The 21,670-nt window shown below is 37.9% G+C and overlaps 1 long non-coding RNA gene across 1 annotated transcript in view; it reads right to left on the reverse strand.

The window, feature by feature from the left end:
• The window catches only part of LOC144008008 (uncharacterized), a 26,826-nt gene continuing 5,156 nt past the window's right edge, over positions 1-21,670 (reverse strand). Inside the window, exons 4-5 of the long non-coding RNA XR_013280523.1 lie at positions 16,350-16,422; positions 1-167 (exon numbers count right to left, since the gene is read on the reverse strand). This is a non-coding gene — a long non-coding RNA (uncharacterized LOC144008008). The remainder of the gene's footprint in view (positions 168-16,349; positions 16,423-21,670) is intronic.

The following is a 21,670-nucleotide window of genomic DNA, read 5'->3' on the forward strand; positions in this document are numbered from 1 at the left end:
TTATGAATACTGTGGACTGAGCCTAGCGGACAGATTGCTCCAGATGTGTTGCACTGCTATTGGTTGTCTCCTCCCACCAATGCGTAAGTCTTTGGGTTTCAGATTTCTCATCAGAAGCAGAGGGAAACGAAGGGGACTCATGGGTGGAGCGCGTCTGAGGTGGCAAGCTGGCAAGAGAAATAATAATATAATTGAAAAAAACAACAACAATTTCTGTAATTGAAAAGGTAGCATGGATGTCATGTCTTTGATACACTGTTAATTCAATTCATTTAATTTCCCCAACTGGAAAAATAAAGTATCAGTCTAGCTAGATAGCTACTCATCCATCCGAGTTTCGAACCCAGAATCTCATAACTGTGATGTTTGACTGCCTTAAGATAGAGTTCACACATACCTACAGTATAATGTGCCCATTTGACTCACAGGTGGAATGGGGTGTAACAGAGGTGATCCAAAATGGCGAGAATGAATGGTAGCGGGGGACGCATACAAAGGTTCAGACACTCTGCCCTCTCTGACTCTCTCATAGAGATGGAAGCGCTAATTAAAGAGGGCGCTACATGCACGTATACACGCACGCACACACAGCAGACATTCAAGGGCGGTTGAGGTTTTCAAATTACAGTCTGTATTCTCGGTAGATTTTTCTTCCCTCTCTCTCTCTCTCTCTTTCTCTCAGCAGTGGAGTTTTCACAAAGGAGGAGAAACTGTGTGATTCTGTTCTACTGTGAAGGAGAAACAATTCATACCTTACTAAAAAAAAATCAACATTACATTTGTGTGGCGTGTATATATTCTTTTGGGTGCAGATTCAGGTCTTGGCTCTGGCTGGAACATCCGTCGAGCCATCCAAACACATATTTAGCTTGGTGAGATTGTGACTTCATTCTATGTCCTAAATGATTTACCAGTTTAAGCATGTATTTATTTATTTACTACCATATACAATTTATTTATTACTGTGCTAACCTTGAGAGTCCTGTTCTGGTCCACTGTCATATGGTGTTCCACAGGGCTGTATTTTGGGGCCCATACTGTTTTGGGATTTCTTTTTACTGCTATGTGGATGACAGTCAGATCGTCCGGCTGAGCAAAGAGGACACTTTCTCATTGAAGTCATTTTTGTGCTGTCTGGAGGAGATCACCTTCAGTGTTTTATGGTGCATGCTGAATTTTGTTATTAACTTATTTGTATTTATTTTATTGAGTTATTCACTTAGCAACTTCTTGTGTTATGTTATTAGACATTATTTATTATTTAGTATTTTTTAGAGCTGTCAAACTTTTACATTTTTTAATCAGATTCATCACATCTTAGAATTTTGATTAAGCACGATTAATCGCTTAATTAAAAAGGCTTTTTATCAACATTTTTGCCTGCCATATTTGAAAAGCACGTGTTTTGTGTTAATTCTTTCTACATTTAATGTTATGAGGACGTCTACAATTTTTTTTTGATCCATTGCATGCGATCATCCTTCTCTTTTTGTCATTAGTTAATTACATGCATAATTGAAAATGGGAAAAAAAATGAGCCCAATATTTTGACAATAACTAATATTCTGGGTTAATTAACATTCTTTACTTTAATGCATGTACTTATGTTTATTGCTCCAGCACAACCTGTGCTACCTCTAACGTAACCATCCGCTGTCAGCTACAGGATAATCTGTGGTCAAAATTAATAATGAGATTAATCTGCGTTAATACATGATTAATGTGATATTTTTTTGTGATTTAGTTAATGCTTTAACTTTTACAGCACTATATTTTAATTAATTTATTATTTATTCTATTTATTTACCTACTTACGTTATTGATGGCGTTGAGCTGAGATGTACGAAATATTGAAAGCCGACAGCCCATTTTTGTGATTATATTATTGTTGTTGCAGCGTTATCAGTATTTTTTAGGATATGCTTTTTTTTTCTTTTTTTTTGTATTTACCATTATTCTTGCCTTGTCTCATGAGATTTTGAGCTGACAGAAATGGACCGAAGATGTTAAAAAAAAAAAAAAAAAAAAGTGATTAAATGACACTAATAGATTGCATATGGAACACAAATTTCGCACTGAAGGAATCCCCACATATGAAGCAGTTAGTGCCACTTGTTAAGCATGATGAAGCACCGTCAGAAAGGCAGGCCGAGTCAGAGAATCCTCCTCCCGACAGGCCTGAGCGCATATCAGCAAGCTGAGACCGAAAGCAGCGTTCAGCCAATCACAGACTGACTGCTCGGCACCCAGGAAGGAAGAAGCGGGAGAAGTAATAAAAGTCTTTTTTTGTTGTTTTGGAACACCACACAACATTTGTGTGGGATGCATCTAGATGCATTTTCTTAGTGATATTTGTCTCTTATTTCTTCCCCCCTCCCACCAAGTCTGCATATGCTCACCACATCTACAGGCTAGGGGCGGGATGGAGGAAGGGAATGAGGAATTATGAAAGAGAATATAAATAAATAAATAATGAATAAATAAATATAATTACAAATATGCAAAAATAAATAAATAAGTACATAATGCTGCTTTTTAGATTTTTTTCTTTTATTCTGTAAAACTACTATAAAAGTGAAAGTAATTCATCTGAAAAGATTTCCTTTCAGTGTAAAAGTGACGAGAGAGAAAGCGAAGAGTCGAAGGCAGGATAGTGAATTCAAAGTAGGAACCTCCCTTGGCTGGAAGTAACCCATGGTTAGATTTGCCTGTGTGTCCACATGACTCAGTCTGGTCAGCAAAGGCATAATAAACGTGACAGAAATATCCCTATACAATGTCGAGTCCAAGGCAGGCAAACTAATTGCTAGATAGTGCTGTGCTGTGGTCTGAGAGCAGGGAGAAAAAAAAAAAAAAAAAAGGGGAAGAGCAAGAGAATGTCTGTTAAGGCATTTCGTTTTGCTTTTGAGAGTTCAATAGTGGCCACAAGGAGGAAATGGTCATCAAGTCATTAATTCAGATCAAGGGAAGGAATTGTTGTCAGTGGTTCTCAATTTTTTGATTCCAGGGACTGTTTAAAGGAAAGAATTTTTTTCTTAGGTCCCACTTATTGTCAAACATAATATCAGGTCAACCACAAAGACGAGTCTAAAATGATCATTTAAAAATGTAAACAATGGAAGTGATCATAGAAATAAAGTGTTGGTATTTACTTTTCTTAAATTATTGGGAGAAATTATCATACACAGATGCGTGTTTCTGTGTTGAAATTCTTGTATTCAGTGTCTGTCTCATTGTACTTCAAAATTAAAGCACAGAACAAATAAACCAAGTTACAAATGACTTACTGGGATCAATCAAGAATCAAAACTATGCTAAAAAAGTGTTCTAACAACTAAACAAACTTGTGGCATTATTTCTACAATGGAAGTCAAATATTCATCACAATTTTCTTCCCAGCCTTGTTATAGTTCCCATAAATATGTGGAACAACCAGCTAGAGGGGTTAAACAATGATTTGGGGTTTTTGTCTAGGTACACTATATTTTAGTTTTCCTTTATGTTTGTTGAACCTGTGGCAGTTCACCACCAATAAATAAATTGAATAAGCAATAAACAACTGGAAAAATTGGGGCGTTCTGAAACATTTGAGCAGTAGCATATAGGAGTCTTTTCAACCACCAAAATGCATTGGAAGTGAATAATCTGTCAATACAATAATACAGCTTTGAGGGCTTATTTACACCGCACCACTTCTAAACCAACAAACAGACCAAACTATTGCCATAGAAACCACCATTCAAACCAGATAATTGTAGTTTGGCAAAATACCTCTATCTTTTTGGCCTTAAAATGGGTACCATTAGCTGGAGATGCTAGCACACTACTATGCCGTGTGTACATTTGGTAGGCAGTGTGTATTTTTGAACATTAGACAACTGCTATCTATTTTTACCAGAGTTCTGAAAAGGATTGGATCATTTTTTTCCAACCATCCCATTTTGTAATTTATTGGAAAAATTATAGTTTTCTATGTATGTACATATGCTTATATGAATGGGCTCAGAATATGTAAACATCCATCCATCCATCCATCCATTTTCTTGACCGCTTATTCCTCACAAGGGTTGCGGGGCGTGCTGGCGCCTATCTCAGCTGGCTCTGGGCAGTATGCGGGGGACACCCTGGACTGGTTGCCAGCCAATCGCAGATGTAAACATCTACTGTAATTTAAATGTATGGTAAATGATTTAAGATCATGATGCAGAAAATATACAAGCATGGAGGACATCATGACACCTAAAAAAAAATTGGTTCCATCCATCCATCCATCCATCCATCCATCCATGCATCCAGACATTTTGGTGCCAACAAAGTTTCAACGGTTTTTAGTATTTTGATGTCGCTGAATATGAAAATGACATCCAAACTGGCTCTAGTTGTTGAGATATTTTTGTGTAACAAAAATGCTAATAATATGCAAGTTATGAGTCTTTATGCTACATTTGTAATTTTTGATGCGATGTTAAAGACGGCAAATCTCGGACAGTGTTTATATGCAAATCATATTTCACGTGAAAATCAAGCAACAACTCCAAAAAATTAGACAACATTAAGTAAACAAATGCAAAAAAGAAAACCAAAGCACAGTAACGATCAAAGCACATTAATTATCAATTGGCAGAAATGTCATTTTTTAAACTGCACAGGAGACTTTTAAGGAGCAAATTGAGAGTAGTTTTGTTGTGGTCACATGTGCAAGATAAGCAGTTGGGGAATCAGCCTCTCAAGAGAAGTTTCAGAGGGTGTTGGCTGTTGAAGGGTTAAGCCTACAGAGAGGGGATGAAATCTTTTCCGTATATTACTGCGCACATGAGGAACACATTTAAGCGAGTTCAGCTGTCTGGAGTTTCTTGCTCTCTCTCTCTCTGGCTGGTTCGAGGTGGAGGTTTAACACAGCCATTTCACATCTGGAAAGTGCCCGGATGACACGAATAAGAGACAATGCACGACATCCATAACTAACCTTGGTTTTAGGGAGATAATACATTTGAAGCTGCAATGAAAATCTAAGATGAAAAGCAAGAGGAACATAAACAGAAATGAGAGAGCTCACATTAGCCGGCTCCTCCCACCCCGCAATTAGCCCCACCCCTTTGAGTTTGGCGTGATCGATGTGGACTGGCTCAGCTTTCCTTTCAAGAGGGAGGAAACTCTTTGCTGCTGCTCCCCCCAATATGGAAACACTTCACTTTTGCTTCAGTTTCACATACCAAACGTGTACTTTTAACATCCCCTGTTTGTCTGAATATTTTGTGCCTGATGCACACCTCCATCTTGATAAATTAATTGATGGTACAAAGAACTGGAAAAACAAAATAAACAAAGCTAATCCTAATGATTACAAGTGCTATAGAAAATGGATGAGGACTTTAGAGGTCCAAGCTGACTTTCACATGGTGGAGTTTTTATTTACCATTTGGTCCCAATCAAAATGAATCTCCCCTATTTTATGCTGGTGTGCTCTACTACAAGATGTCATTGAAGGTCCTTGAAGTGTGGAAAACTAAGGTCAAAGTTCAGGGTGAAAAAAAACAACAACCCACATAATCACGCCTCTGTCATGCCTGACCGCAAACCTTGCAAAGAATGTTTGAGCATCCTGTTGGCTAATCAATATTTAATCATATAAAGAATTGTACATAAGAGGCTTAATTGATCTATCTTAGGGAAGATTTCATTTTTCAGCTGCAGTCTGTGTGACAACAAGGAAGTCAAACGACTCCGCCAGACCTCCTCGCCACTTAAATGATTCCACAGATGGAGTGCAGAAGGAGGAAAAAAAGTGATTTCTTGTATCTCAGGCAGAGACTTTTTCATGCAACCAAGAATTAATTTAACTACTAGGACAACCATTCGGACTACTGTAAATGAAGCTAGCTCATGATGGTGTAGCTGTATTTCAGCTTGTGCCTTGTCTTCGCCATGATCTTAAAGTGGAGAAGGTGTGTGCCACCTGCTAACCTTCAAACCACCCCCGGCCGCATAAAACACCTGGTGGGTGCCTGCGGAGGCCAATCAGCCTCTTTGCCCTTCCACAACTGTGTGCTAAAATTACATCATGAGGACTAAGACAAAAGGATGTTTGAAAAATGTTTAAATTAATATATTCAGATGGGAAAACATGTAACTTTGTCATAGAGCCATGACTGCAAACTTGACATATAATCCTCATCGGAATCAACAAATCCTAAAAATTCAACTGAAACTGATTTTTTTCTCCCCCCTCCATTGGATCAGAATGTCTGTGAGCACTTTTACTCAAGTATTTGAGTCTGCTGCTGTGTCATTTTTTCCACCCGCTAAACTCGTGGGAGGAGGCTTTCTTTTTACAGTGGAAGGAAGAGCAATGGGAGGAAGGCGTCTCCAGTTGGAGGTGGGAAAAAAAGCAACTAGTGACAATTCAAAGACTGTGCTGAACAAGGATGACTGAAGTAATCAATTTGAAATTATTTTACAAAGAAATCCTCAAGGTAGAGAATCTGACCCAGTTTGACCCCCTTTTCCCCCTTCTGATCAATGTTAGGATATCTCAGAAGGATTATCAGAGAAATCCCTATTGAGCAGAGGAGGAGGGAAAAGAAAGGAAAGGAAGTGTTTCACATCCAGTGCTAAACAGTTGTTAGGAAAACTGCGACTTCAAGGCTCCTCCTCACAAGACTGAGAACAAGAATCACGGATATTTGTAAATATCAAGCTTGGACTTGTGCTGAAGAGGCCCAAGTTAACGATGCCATAGTAGGTTACAATATAGAGTCCTTCCAACTCAATTTGCAAATTAATTTACAAAGACCGCAGGGATGCCATAAAAAGGATCTAGTGTAAATGAGTGTGGATGCATGCAATTAAATCACTAACCAACTCCACCATGGGAACTTGCTGCTCAGCTGGAAATACTTTATACTTCCTGCGTTGCCCAATAAATAAGTTAGTCTGATCATGAAACCGGAGACCTACATTTTTTTCCCAGGTAAAGTTGTCCTGTAAAATTAATTTTGGGGTGAGAATTGTAAACGTTTTTATTTAAATTTTGAGTGTGAGAGGCCGTTAGTGTCTTGGCACCTGGAACCTATTAGGTCCGTGTGGTGGACACATTACTTTTTAAGGTGTAGGGCTGTCTTCTCCACAATAAAACTATAAAGTCAGCCACGCCAATCTATGTGGCCATTTGGACAGGTCTGTTGACATCATTCATTCATTCATTCATTGGTGCCTTTCACATCATGCAAGCTAACAAGAATATAGGCCGATTCAATATGTTGTTTACGTACAATTTGACTCTTCACACGTTATCTGGTCTAAAAAGCAAAAAGCAACAATCCCTCGCAAAATGTTTGACATAATCATTTCGATTAATAATGCTAATGTAACAAACAGCTTCTAAACCAGCATTTGTAATACGCTTCAGAAGTGGAAGCTACGACAAATGCTAGGCGCTAGGACGCCGCCCCACAGCTCACCAAAATATCTTGAACTGGAAAGATCTCTACTTCATGTCAAATGATATAATGTTGGTGGACGGTGCGTTCCCAAAAATACAACAAACCAGTTACATTTGATTTTTGGCAATTCTCCATCATGAAAAGTCATGCTAGCAATGCAGCCGCCTCGGTTGCATCTTGCTAGCAGCGACAAGACTGCTTACTCTACCTTGTGTCAATGTTTTCTTTGTATATTTTTTTCCTTTTTAGACTTGGACATAGAGGGGTTCTCAAAGTTTTGGGCCCAGGGGCCTCGTATCCTCCTGGCTAACAGCAATTCAAATTTGTCCTCTGTAGTGGACCTTTTTAAACCTGAATGTCTCCCACGTAGTGCATACGACTGAATTAACTCCCTTTGTACTCTATAGAGGACATTCAGAGCTTTCCAATGATACCAAATGCATAGGGGTGGGGCTTTCCTACCTATGATTGCATCATAAAAGAAAATGGCTTCCCTCAGTGCAAGCACTTTTTAGGGAAGAGGAAAAGTAAGTGTACAACACTTTGTATTGAACAAATTTAGGCTTTAAATGTTGCTAGCATGTTTTCGATAAGACTCTTAAGAACACAAAGTATTGTTTGAATTATTTTAACTATTTGAGTCTGGCATTTAAGTTTTCAAAAAATGTCCTCTGTAGTGGACACATCATAGCTTAAAAATAAAAACTTTTTTTTTTTTTCAAAAATTTATTTTGCAGTATTCCACTTACTTCATAAAGACTGGGGAATATCAAAATAAACATGATTGGACAATATTTTTTTTCCCTGGTAGTCAGAAGGATAAAGAGGAGACACTAGTGACTTGACAAAATGATACACAGTACATAATGAATTGCGCATTTGGCCCTTAGTAAGCGAGCATTTAAAAAGCACACTGATAAAAATGGAAGCCATTTGGACGCTTATCACTGAACCATCCAAACTGCCCAACAAAGCTACTTGTCAATAGTAAACCAAGCCTAATTATACCACCATTTTGAACCAAGGCACAACACTCACGCCTATTAAAAGGATTTCAATTTTGGGTCAAATGCCCCGAAAGGGTTTTTCTGTCCGTCGTCGTGTGAGTGGTTTCAGAGAGTTGGACAATGATGGAAGAAATTCCATTTGAGAATTACAGATGTTTTTTTCCCCTTCCCTTCTTTCTCTTCAGGATAGCTCCTCCTCCTTTTTGGATTTTCTCTCTCTGTCTCGCTTGCGTTTGACGACCACTCAATGGAAAATCACCATCACCGCGATTCGTCTGCTCAAACGCAACCTGTAGACTGCTGACTGGGATAATAAGATGTAGAAACAAGAATAGAATAAAAGATCGATGGCTTTATCATAATGACACTTTTTTAACCAAATATATCAATTTTGCTAATAAAAAAAACTGGCAGGTGATTTTTGTGAGTCTAGGAAAAGCATTATTTGAGGTGTAAAAATTAATACAAAAAACACAGAAGAGAAAGACAGAGAGGTTGGTTTAAGTAAATAGAGGGGAGGGGGAGTTAATGGAGGAGGGAGCTTTAAGGGTAGAGCAGGCGGCCCATTACATAGTTAAAGCATGAGCACATGCCTGCTGGCTGACATCCACTGTGAACGTTTTGCATCTGGTTAGAATCTGCTCTCTGCTGTCCTTTTTCTTCTCCTCCTTGCATTAAAGCCTATCTTGAAAGCATGGCCATTTTCTCCATTTTTCTCATATGCTTTCTTTTTATATCTCCTTCATTTGAGTCTCCTTCAAGTTCTTTCTCCCTGTCAAACTCATTGATGGATTAAAAAAAAGTGGTGTAAACCAGTATTGCTTGAGGGAGAGGGGCTGCCATCTTGTATTCTGCAAGGGTCTATCCGATTAAGTCTGTTCCCTATTTGTGAGAGGAAATTGTACATAACAGTACTTTTGAGTAGAATTTAGATGCATTAAAATTACATCAGATTAATAATAAAAACTCAGCTTTTACAGAGATTATAAAACTGTGACTAACATATTTATTCAAATTATTGCATGTATTTTGTATTTTATTTTTTTAACTATGGCTGGATTATTCTCATATAGGGTGGCACGGTAGATGACTGGTTGGCACGTCCGCCTCCCAATTCTGAGGACTCGGGTTCGAGTCCAGGCCCCGGCCTTCCTGGGTGAAGTTTGCATGTTCTCCACGTGCCCGCGTGGGTCTTCTCCGGGTACTCCGGTCTCCTCCCACATTCCAAAGACGTGCATGGCAGGTTGATTGGGTGCTCCAAATTGTCCCTAGGTGTGCTTGTGGCTGTGGATGGTTGATTGGCTGGCAACCGGTCCAGGGTGTTCCCCGCCTACTGGCCAAAACCAGCTGAGATAGGCTCCAGCACCCCCGCGACCCTTGTGACAAATAAGCGGTCAAGAAATTGGATGGATATTCATGTACATCATTCTATTAGTTGTAAACTACAATGATAAAGCTCTTTTTAAAAAATGGTTCACATATGCAGGTGTAACCTGTGACGTGTCAGCGCTGCTATTGGTGGGTGAGGTATAGTTGTTGTAATACAAACAAAATTAATATGGATGGGCGAGTGCCGATACCAGGTACCAGTATCAGGCCAATGGTCAGCATTACTCCAAGGTATCGGTGCTTTTGACCGTTTTATGATCAGGAAGGAGAAATTAGAAAAAACATTATATTTCTATTAATTTTATGCAATTAAGGAAAATGCTTCATTGAGATTTTTAGTTTATTTTTTTCATATCAAAAGTACTAGCTGTACAAAATTTCAAATAGAAAGAAGTTTAGTAAATGTTGGAAATATGCTAATGTAGTTGTATTTTCTTTTTAGACAAAATAAAAAATGAAGCTGTGCTTTGACTAAGTCACAGAAGTCCAATGGAGGCATGTTAAACACATTGGGGGTCTTGCTCATTGACTTTCAGTCACTCCTTATTTGAAACAGGGCAGTCAAGCAGGTGTAGGCATGTCACCATGTCTTTTAGAAGAAAACGAGTCTCCGTGCTAATATAGATGTAAATTGTAATCATTTAGTATCCTTTCATTTCTTCAATTCTTTCCTTCCTTTCTCCTTTTACTTCCTATGTGCTATTATTATATCCTGCCACATCTCAATTTTTTTGCAGGCTCCATTTTTTTTTCTTCTTCCTTTCCCATCTACTTTACTTTTAACCAGATGATCTCCAACAACCACTCATAAGGCAGGGGAGGAGTCTGAGCAAGAAAAAAAAAAACATTTTCTTTTCTTTTCCCACCTCTTCTGTTTCTTTCTCTCGCTTTCTTTTTTCCAAGCTGAACTTCATGATGACCAGAAAATTCTTCCACGTGTCCACTGTGAGCTTTGGATGTGGAGGAGGGGAGGAAGAGAACATGTCTGCTTTCCTTGAACCTTCTGCTCCTCTTTTATTCTGCTAAACTTTTTATTCTAACACTCTTTGCACGTCACTGAGCAACATTAGCAACTAAACGCAGTTGACCAACTATTATTAACTAGTCTTATAAGTATTGCTACAGTATAGTTGTCAATTGCCAAATTTATGCCCACTTTAGATAAAACAAAAGGCTAATTTCAACTGTGGAATGCAAACATTTTGAAAGGCAAAATGAGGAGACTTACAGACTGTTTGAAAAGCTTCAAAGTATGGTGCGCGGGACACACATGGCCCCGCTCAAATTCTTTAACCTTTTATTGCCCTCAACTTGATTATGAAAATGCATTTATTTTTATTTACATGTGTTTACATGCTCCTGTGGTACATCATGCACCTGATGATATAAATCCTATTAAATAGTTGTTGTTTTTTAAAGCAAAATAATCATTTCACATTCAATGCTGCTTTAATTTATTTTATTAAAATATTGGATATTATTATAATTTGATAATATTAATCCTATTAAATGGTTTAATTGATTTTTTGTAAATTGGGAAAAAAATATTAGCAAAATAAACATTCTTCTACATTCAATGTTGTTTTCATTTATTTTATTAAAATATTGGATATTATTTAAATTAGATAATATTAATCCTATTAAATGGTTTAATTGATTTTTTGTAAATTCGAAAAAAATATTAACAAAGTAAACATTCTACATTCAATGCCGTTTTAATTCATTTCATTAAAATATTGGATATTTAAATTAGATGATATTAATCCTATTAAATGGTTTAATTGATTTTTTTGTAAATTCGAAAAAAATAATAGCAAAGTAAAAATTCTACATTCAATGCTGTTTTAATTTATTTTATTAAAATATTGGATATTATTATAATTATATGAATTATATAATTATATTATACCCAATTATTTATTTTAAATACCCTCAATCCATGACTTGACCTAGCCCATTTAAAAAACAAAATAAAATAAAAAGCTCCTCCTTCTATAAATGAATGAATAAACATCAAAACATGTATAAAGAATGTGCAGTTTACAAATTCCCCTCAAGATGCAAGCAACTTAATATCGGGACTTGTGACCTAAGTGGCCTTAATTCTAAAAGGAGGCGGGAGCAGTGACCTGCCTCTTGCACTTTGGGGGGGACAAAGGAGGAAAGGCAGGCCCTGACTGGTGAGCAAGAATGAAGTGATGCCGATTTAAGTGCTTTCACTCACCTATTGTCATTATTACTTTAATTTCAAAGTGACAAATGGTTGTTTCATCTGAATAGATGGAAAGTAATGTTTGAGCTGATGAATTCCAAATCTCCTACTGATATTAAACCACACAAACTGTTGTTTAACAATATTTGTATGAATATTTTACATCCACATTTGGAAAGCAGTTTATCCACCATGGGATGCCCCGGTTGTACAATACTTGGAACGAAAGAAGTTTCACACGCTAGTGTATGTACATTTACACCCTCAGGTGAGCGTGTGCCTGTGTAACGACACCATGTTGCCATATTTTCTTAGCGTCTGTCAGACAGCACTGACCACACAACTCACAAACACCTACAAGTTATTTGCCTCAAATGGTGTCATACATTTTTTTATATGGAGGAATAATAATCGATTTTTCTATCAGTGCTGAGACAAATTATATTAGAGTCCATCACAGTCCAAAACATCCTCCCTTTGACCACTCTCTCTCTCGCACATACTCAATTATGATCTAATTTTGTGCAACACTACTAATCAAGTATGTAATGTATAAAATAGTTCAAGGGTTAGTTTGCTAAAGTTATGGTAGAAAAATGGACATTTTGCGCCACAAAGACTTGCAGATGACGTGGCTGGGTCGAGTTCCCTTACGCGCACTTTTCTGGTGATACGAACTGTTGTATAAAAGCAAAGAGAAAAACTTCATCGCAAGGCCAAGAGCAGCCAAAGCGAGTGGAGTGCTGGCGTTTGTTCATTACTGCCCGCCTACTATGTGGAGCTCCAACATTGTTTAGGGAGGGACATCTCCTGCTTAATTTACAGCCTCCGCCATTTGCATTTGCAAAGCTCTAAAACGGTCTTCCCTTCTCTTTATTAAAAAAAAAAAAAAAAAAAAAAAAAAAAAAAAAAAAACTGCTTTATGAGACATTTGATTTGGATTCTAGGTCACAATTAAGGTGATAATTTCTCTGCTTTGCTGCTTTTGCCAGATGTTTTCCCTCTGTGCAGGGCCCCCATGATTCACTCTCCACAGAGATCTTAAAAGGTCGAAAATCCTCCCCTCCCCCCCCAAGCCGCTGGTTTGCCTCAGCCTGCAGAGCTTGTCACCAACAGAGGGAAGACTCAACTGGGGGAAGGAATGAAGCTCAAGTGGAATCTCCATAGCCAAAGGCTTGTTTTCAGTATACGTCCTGCACCCCTGGTGGTCGAAAGGGGGAGAAAGGGGAGGGAGCGAGGGACGGAAAGAGGGATGAGCCAGGTGCCATACTGGGTGTGTTTAGTTGGGCGGACACCTTGAGGGTGGGAGGCGGGACCAATTTTGTGACCAATTTTGCAACTTTCACTGCTGGTGAGAGAATACGAGAAAGGAAAAATTGCCCTTTTAAACTCCTCCTCCTCTTTCTCTAAAGTTCCCACCCTTCCCTCACTTTCTTCAAATCCATCCTTGATGCGTGCTTCTCTTCCTGAGTTTGTGATTGGCTGGATGCAATTAGTGAGTTTATGTCACAGCCTTGATGATGATAATGCACTTGAAGTTTCCCATTGGAGTAACATAGAAATGGAAATAAAGTAATCGGGACTGGGTTAAAAAACGTAAATAACCAAGGTGAATTGGATTGGGGGATTTGACCCAGCACCATCTTGACTAAAAGTAGCCCAATCTGCTCAAAACCTCAAAAAACAGTTGGGTCAAAAATAACTATTGAGTGAAAAATGGACCAACCCAACTTTTTAAATTAATAATACACAAAGCAATCTATTTTTGGGGGGGTTTATTTTGTGGTTTATTGGTTTGACCCAACTTATTGGGTTAATTGAATAACCAAACAGAATTTGGTCAAAGATGAACCAACCCAACTTTCTGAATGATTTAATTCAAAAAGTTGGGTCAAATTCAATAATAACCCACAAAACAACCCGGTTTGTTCGGTTGTTTTGTGGGTTATTCAACTGGCCCAAAAAGTTGAGTCAACCCACAAAACAACAATTTGAATTGGGTTAAAAATGAACCAAGCCAACTTTTTGAATTATTTAACCCAAGAACCTAGTAAAATTTTAAATTAATAACCCACAAAGCAGCCCATATTTTGGGGGTTGTTTTGTGGGTTATTCATTTGACCCAACTTTATGGCTTAATTGAATAACCCAAAAAGTTGAGTTTGTCCCCTTTTAAACCAATTTCCATTATTTATTTTATTTTTATTTATTTTTTTAAGAGTATACCCAGTGAGTGGGTTACAAAAATAACGCAACATTTTTTACTGTGTGCTGATGGGCTGATCACTTGAGTCAGCTGTGTTGGGGGAGGGAGACATCAAAAACAGGCAGGACAGTGGCTCTCTAAGACTAAGGTGCCCTACCGTTGATTTAAAATGACGATAACAGGGTTGGGGAATCCAGGTCCAGAAGAGTCAAAACCCTGTCGTAGATTGGCTTTAGCCACAGGTGCTTCTACTCAACTGGCAAGTAAACAAGCTCATAGAAGCACCTGGTGAGTATAAGCACCTGTGGCTAAAGTCACATTGTTTCAGGGTTTGTCCTCTCTGGACCTGTGTTCCCCAACCCTCGATGTTAACATTCTTATTTTTGGAGGAATGTGTGAGGAAGTACACAAAGAAAACCAAATGATTCAGAGAATTTCATGTGCGCTGATCTCCTATTTAGAAATGATGCAACAATGACATCCACCACACATCAACGGAGTGCGGAATCAGTCTGGCTGCACCTGAATCAATTACACCACCTGCACCACAACTTGGACCCGGTTTCACCTGGTCTAGTCTAGTTTACTGTTTGTCTCCTAATTGAAAATTAAGTAGAAAAAAACTTCGAGTGAGACGAAAGTTGAGGCAGATGAACTTGTAAATACTGGCTGACAAGTCTGGCTCACAATATCAAGTTTGTGGTTTGAATCTCAACACCAGACTTTCTTTGTTGATTTTGTCTTCCTCCCACATTCTAAACAAATTCTTCTTAATTGGTTAACCAAAGTCGTTAACTTCATATATGTGTAAATGTGAAGGTGGGCGCTTGTTACTGAAGTCAACCTGCAGTTGACTAGCATCACCATTTTGAAATCATAAACACAAAGAAAATCATACAGGCGCTCATGCACGCTTGCCTTTAAAGGCACGTGTCCTGTGATTGCCTGTTGAGAGAATCCCCCCATTTCACCTGCAATAAAGTGTGCAATTGCCAAAGAGTGAGGTGAAGCCCTCAATTACCTGCCGCCTGCTCTGCGCTAACTTTAGATTTCCTCAGTGGGTCATGTGGGGAGTCCTTCACAGCCCTTTGCAACATCCGATCATCGCAAATTTGGCTCTCCGAAAATCACTATTCATTTACTACAAATAATGTATCTTGGTGAATCCTTACTGATGTTATTGGTCGTATTAGTTGCTTCTTACAAGTGCCTCTTGAAAAGGCAAAATTGTCCTTTCTTGAACTAAACAGGAAGTTCCATCTAAATGGGACAACCTGATTTTTCTGATAAAGTCTCACTCGGCTCATTTCTGCCATAACAGTGTGGAACAGCGTTTTGACATGGATGTAGTAGGTCCAATGTTAGAGATCTATTGATCTTGTTTGATGGTTGGTTGAATTGTCTCAAGTATTTGAGAGCATTTCATAATAATATTCAAGACGTAAGGCCCTGGAGCGCATGTGAACCCAGAGTCCTCTCCTCCTTTATGAGACACAAACTGTTGCCACGTCGTCTCTCTCTCTCTCTCTTCTCTGACTCGTCCTCATTCTCTCGCTCGACTTTTCTCATTACTACTTCTTTGGCCTTCTGCTTATGTTTCTACTTTACCGCTAAATGGATTTCTTCATTTTTGCAACAGTCTTTGTGCCATATGCACTCTTGTTTACACATTTATATTGCAAGATTGTCTCTTGAGCAAACTATTGTGTGTTTAACTAGACAGTAAGCACAGTTGATTATAGCCGGATTATTGTCTAATGGAAAATGCAACTTTGCAAGCTACAAAACTGATATGTTCATCTTACACACAAATGTGATTAATATGGAAAACAACTACAGCATTAACTTGAGCTAGCTTTGGAGCCTGAGCTGAGATTTGAACCCAGAATCTCAAAACCGTGAGGCCGACTCGCTAACTACTACTGCCCTGCCATGATGATGACAACATTCTCAAAATAGCTTTCTGGAACCCTTTTCGACAAAATGTATATATGAGACTGTAGTCTAGTCATCATTTGTGGTGTTTATCTCTCTACCTGCTCATCCCAACTACTAAAGATCAAATCCTTATTTTATCATTTCAACTCAAATACCTTTTGCCATTTGAGAACGACGCACAGTCCAAAACGCCTCCCACAATCCTTTTTGAGGGACCGCCTCAAACATCTGCAGAAGAAAAAGGAAACAGTTAAATAAATAAATAACTATTTTTCTTTAAGTAAATTGTTAAAACTAGTGTTAAACTGTAAATATCAGTTTAGATGCATTCCTACTTTATGGTACACTTTTTTTTTTTTTTTTTTGGTTGCTGCTTTACACAAATACAGTTTGTGGGTCCTTTCTTTTGTTTATATAAACCTTCACAAGCACGCTCTTCATTTTTCTAGTCTTGGTTTTTGTTTTCAGACAAAGGATCGGATCGTCTGCAGTCTGTTCCTCACTTTGCTTCATGAGTGAGACAGCAGCATCCTCTTCTGGTTGAAATGTGGAACAAACATGCTGGAGACTGAATGGAAAAGCTTCTCCCCTTCTAGCACTACAAATATTGTGAATTCTACACATCATGTTGATTTATTTATTTATTTATTTTTTTAACTCAGCTCTTACAGAAGTACTCTCAGTGGGCCCTGCAAAACGCATTGATAGATAATGAGAGTAAACGTGCCATCGTAAACCGAGGACCTCCTATATTGTACTCCTGCACCACTAGAGGGCAGTATTGCACTTTCCGGAACAAATAAACAAAAGCAAACGTGACCAGCAATTGTTTAATCTTGGTTGCTGTTGTAGCAAACATTTTAAAAATAAAAATACAATTATATTACCATTATTCATTTATTAAGAGGATGTTGTCAATGTAACACAGTGGACTAAATGACTCATTTTACTTGCTCATTCCAATCAAATCTAATTATGATGAAAAATATTCTCCATCAGTGGCTTGTATTTTCATACAATAGTTGCCTATAACAATGCAGAGTCAATTCTCAAATGTTATTATGCCAAATGTATATTTCAATTCAAAGTTAGCAAACTCTTCGGTCAACACTGAAGATATACATGTGACTGCAGGGTGACCTGACTGTCTACCAGGGCAATATGTTGCATTTCCATTTGGCAAACAGGTCAATATATGAAGTGGTATGGAGGCCAAATAGAACATTTACCTTTCACATGCACCAAAAATCCTCTCAATCTTATATATATATATATAAAAAAAAAAAAAAAAAAAAAAAAAAAAAACTCTCACCACACACCAAAACAAGTCACATTAACCCAACTTGTAACTTGTACCCGTGCACAAAACAAAACACTGACATACACTAAAACCTCTCTTCCCATCCTAGAAACCTCTCATATGCAAAAAAAAAAAAAAAAAACTCATATACACAAACAATTCACTCATCGAAGGACCTCTTATCAAAAACCAAACAAAAGAAGCTCACAACCTCTCACACACCAAAAAAAAAAAGACTCTCACTCACAGCAAAAAAAGGAAACTTCAAAAACCTCCTCACACACACACACAAAAAAACCCTAAAAAACACGGCAAAAAAAAAAAAAATCTCAAAAACACACCACATCAACTTTCAATCACAACAAAATAATATCTCACATGTCACATGATCTTCAAAATCTGACGTTTACAGGCTGCAATTTCTCTCTAAAACAATCTGTTGCCAAGTTGGGGACATGCAGCAAAATGCTAAGACTGTTTGCAAACACCTGATTGTGAGGGTAATTGTAAGTGCATGACACAAGCAGACCGCAAAGTCATTAGTGCCCATTTTGTGTTCTCTTCACAGTATGAGGTTAGAAAACAAATACTTCCCAGCCCTGTAAATAGGTGCAATAACAGAAACTTTATTGGATTTTTCAGGTATCTGAACTTTAATCGTGCATTATCTTCCTAATCACTTTTTACTTACTCTTTACATTTAGAAACAGGAAGAAAAGTCAAAATGATTTTTTACAATAATATTCTATGTGCCTCCACTCACGGCATTCTTCAAATAAGCAGAAAAATCACCTGATTTTATCCAGCTCAGGGGCGGCCATTTTGCCACTTGCTGTCGACTGAAAATGACATCACGGTGCCTATAAGGGCTCAGGTAACGACCAATCACGGATCACCTGTGTTCTGGCTTCAGTCATGTGACGTTCGCAAGCCGTTTTTTTTTTGTCGTCTATTTTTATCCTCATTCGGCTCATAGGTAAATATAGATTTCTGACATTTGTTTCGTAAATAGCCACACAAGAGACTGGATGTTGTCATGTGACTGAATGACTCCTTTTGATTGGTCGAATGGAGTCAAACTTAGTCACTCGTGTGTTCTTAACGTGAATACTCAAGTACAATACAGCAAGTTGTGCTCTTTAGCATTAGCCTAGGCTAGAGACTTTTTTAAAATGAAGCATGTATTGTATTTACACACTGTATGTAATTCTCCTTATTGTGTATCAGTTAACTCCAACCGGAGTGTCATTAAACAGCTTGAAGGACGCGTAGGGACGGCAGAATCACACAGATTCGCTCCAGGCTTGCTACAAGCTAAGCTACGTGGTGCATTCAGGGTAGTTTCACAACATACAGACCTTGCAAATACACCGCGGCGTTCTGCACATGATTTGTTTTTCTTCGATCATTACGTTTTAAAATCAAAATCACGATAACATTTTGGTAAATCATCCTGACCAAGTGCACGGTACAATAAGATAAGTTGTAATGCAACACAGTGAGTGGTGTACAAATATTTAATAGATTCCTCGCATTAGTTATTCAAAAGCCTCAAGTCTTCATGCAATCAGTCACAATTTAGCACATTAGCTCTTAAATAACTATTCAATTGCACTCATTTAAAGCTTCATTAAACCTCAGTGCTCCTTTTTCACTGAAGGCCCACTGATAGATTAAAAAAAAAAAAAAGCTTGTTTGCTCCACATCAAGCAATGACTCATTGTTGGAGAGTTGCGATGGTGAACGGGACTTCATTTGCAAACTGTCAGCTTGGGTACCAACAAGTCGCTCAAGTGGCAGTCTACAACTAATTAGGCTGCTTTTGCAGAAATGAAGTAGTTCCCTGTGTGTGGAGATGTTACAAGGATTCAAAACACTAAACTGTCATTTAAAAAAAAAAAAATGGAATAAACAAAGAAGCAGTTGTTGTCATTTTCAACAATGCACAAACATCAATGGGAAACATTGGCTGGATTGTTGTGCTAAAATAGGGAAGTTTCCCAAATATACAATAATTAAGCCTGAAAAAAATTCTTAAAATATTTGTTGTTAGAAATGTTTTTTAAGTGGCACAGTTCTCGGGCGGGAGATAAACAATCGGGGGTGTTTCCAACTGCCCAATTCACGGCACGTAAAGAAAATGAAAAGAGACGCTTTGACTGGACATGATTGAAGTCGGCTGTGTCCACTCCCTCAGCGGCCCATTTTGGGGAAAATGGCCCAGAAATAATACCTGTACCGCCCTTTTCAATCAAATTCAATTTTACGCAGTCAAATTCTACTTTGCGGGTTGAAAAATGGTTCACTGTGTTATGTCCGAGTGATAAAAAACAGCATCAGATTTGACATGTCTCTTTTCTTTTTCTCCTTCTGAAGATTGTGGCTGCCTTTTGAAGGCGCACTCAAAGTGAAGCACGGCTCGAGGTGGAAATTTTCACCTAAGCAGACTAGCCTACATAGTGTAAACATCTTCATGCTTTTTGATGAGGTGCAGGTAGCACAGACACTTGTAGCCAAACGCCATTAGTACATGCACTGTACGATTGAATATTTTTTTGGAATCGATTAATGTATCCATTATTCAGTCAATTAATCGACTAATCGGACTCATTTTAATTTTGCATTAAAATGTATTACAAAAGCATGTTTCCCTTGATTACTGTTTATTAACCAGTGATTGGTGGCTATTTCTTTCTTCATATTCGTATAGTGATTAAAAAAAAAAGGTGACTGATGTTGTTACTTTGTTGCCGGTTCTGTGATTGTTTTCCAAAGTAAAAACAGATGTTTGCAAATGTCTTATTTGGATTAAAACACAGAAGATAATCAATCTTCTTTCATGAAGGACTACAGAAATCGGTAAACAATTACTGTTGATATGCTGAAATTTTTAATTTAAAAAAATTGGCACCAAACGATAACTTGATCATTTACTCATTTGATACAAAAAAACATAAATATGTTCTATTTTAAATATTACCAGTGTCCTAAAGACATATTTATACGTTTTATTTTATTTTAAAAAAAAAATTCATGCTAGACCATTTGATGCAGCCTCTGAACTGAAGAGAATGAATTTGAAGCAATGGTAGTTATTACAAAAACGGCCAGAAAGTGGCAGCAGAGTATAAGAGATCAACAGAGCCATGATGAAAACCAACAGTTTCCACACAATTCTAAGCAGATTTGTGAATAATGATGAATCTTATCTATATTCTAATGCTAATCGCTGCAAAACGAAAACAGAAATATATTTTTTCTTCCCGATGAATGAAGAGACTAATCTTTCTTTTCGTAGGTTCCATATTTTTATAGCAATAAAACACAATATTCTGTGGGCCTTGCAAAATCAGTCAAAATGCTGTAAACAGCTGAGAGCAAAATCTCTCCTGCCAGATAAATACAGTATCAGCTATGTCTTTAATCACAACTCGTTTTTCCACTGCTGCTTCCACTGACGTCGTAATAATTATTCCATAAGCGCCACAAATCCCCAGAGGCAGATTACCATGAAGACACTCACACTGCACTTCTCAGAAAACAATGAATTATTTGTCAAAGGCTGTCATGCAGAGCAGCGAGGAGGTGCCGGAGTGTTGAGTCAATTATTACGGGACAAAGTGAGCAGAGAGGTGACCTATTGTAAGGTGGGTAAAGTGCACGAGACCACAACTTTGATGACACTTGTGCAATCAACTGTTTTTTTTTTTATGTTCATGTCACATTTTCTTAATTGAGTTCACTTCAGTGTCGGATTATTCTGTTTGGCTCCTTTTCTAGAAGAAGTCGTGCCCATGACAATTCTGTTAGCTGCTTGTAAACGTCTCAGTGGTGCATCAGCGTGACCATGAAATGACATCCTCAACTTTGAAAGTTGTTAAAATCGTCAAGATGAGGACAGCAGATGATGTTATCTCGCTTGGAGAAAGAAAACTTTTTTTGTTGTTGTTGTTTTTAAGCATGATCAAAAGCTTCTTTTTGCTCCCAGCTTCTTTATGACTCATTCTTGCAAATGTGCCATTTTCCTACTCAAAACATTTCTTATGCAAGTGCGCACATAAAGCAAAGAGTGATGTGTACAATTCATCCAGAGACAAAGTGAACCTTGCTGCCTTTACCCCTGATAGAAGAATTTAAAATATGATTAAATCATTGTGGGTTTAAAGTAGGGCTGTC

Source organism: Festucalex cinctus, chromosome 19 (assembly GCF_051991245.1).
Source record: "Festucalex cinctus isolate MCC-2025b chromosome 19, RoL_Fcin_1.0, whole genome shotgun sequence".
NCBI classification, from domain to species: domain Eukaryota; kingdom Metazoa; phylum Chordata; class Actinopteri; order Syngnathiformes; family Syngnathidae; genus Festucalex; species Festucalex cinctus.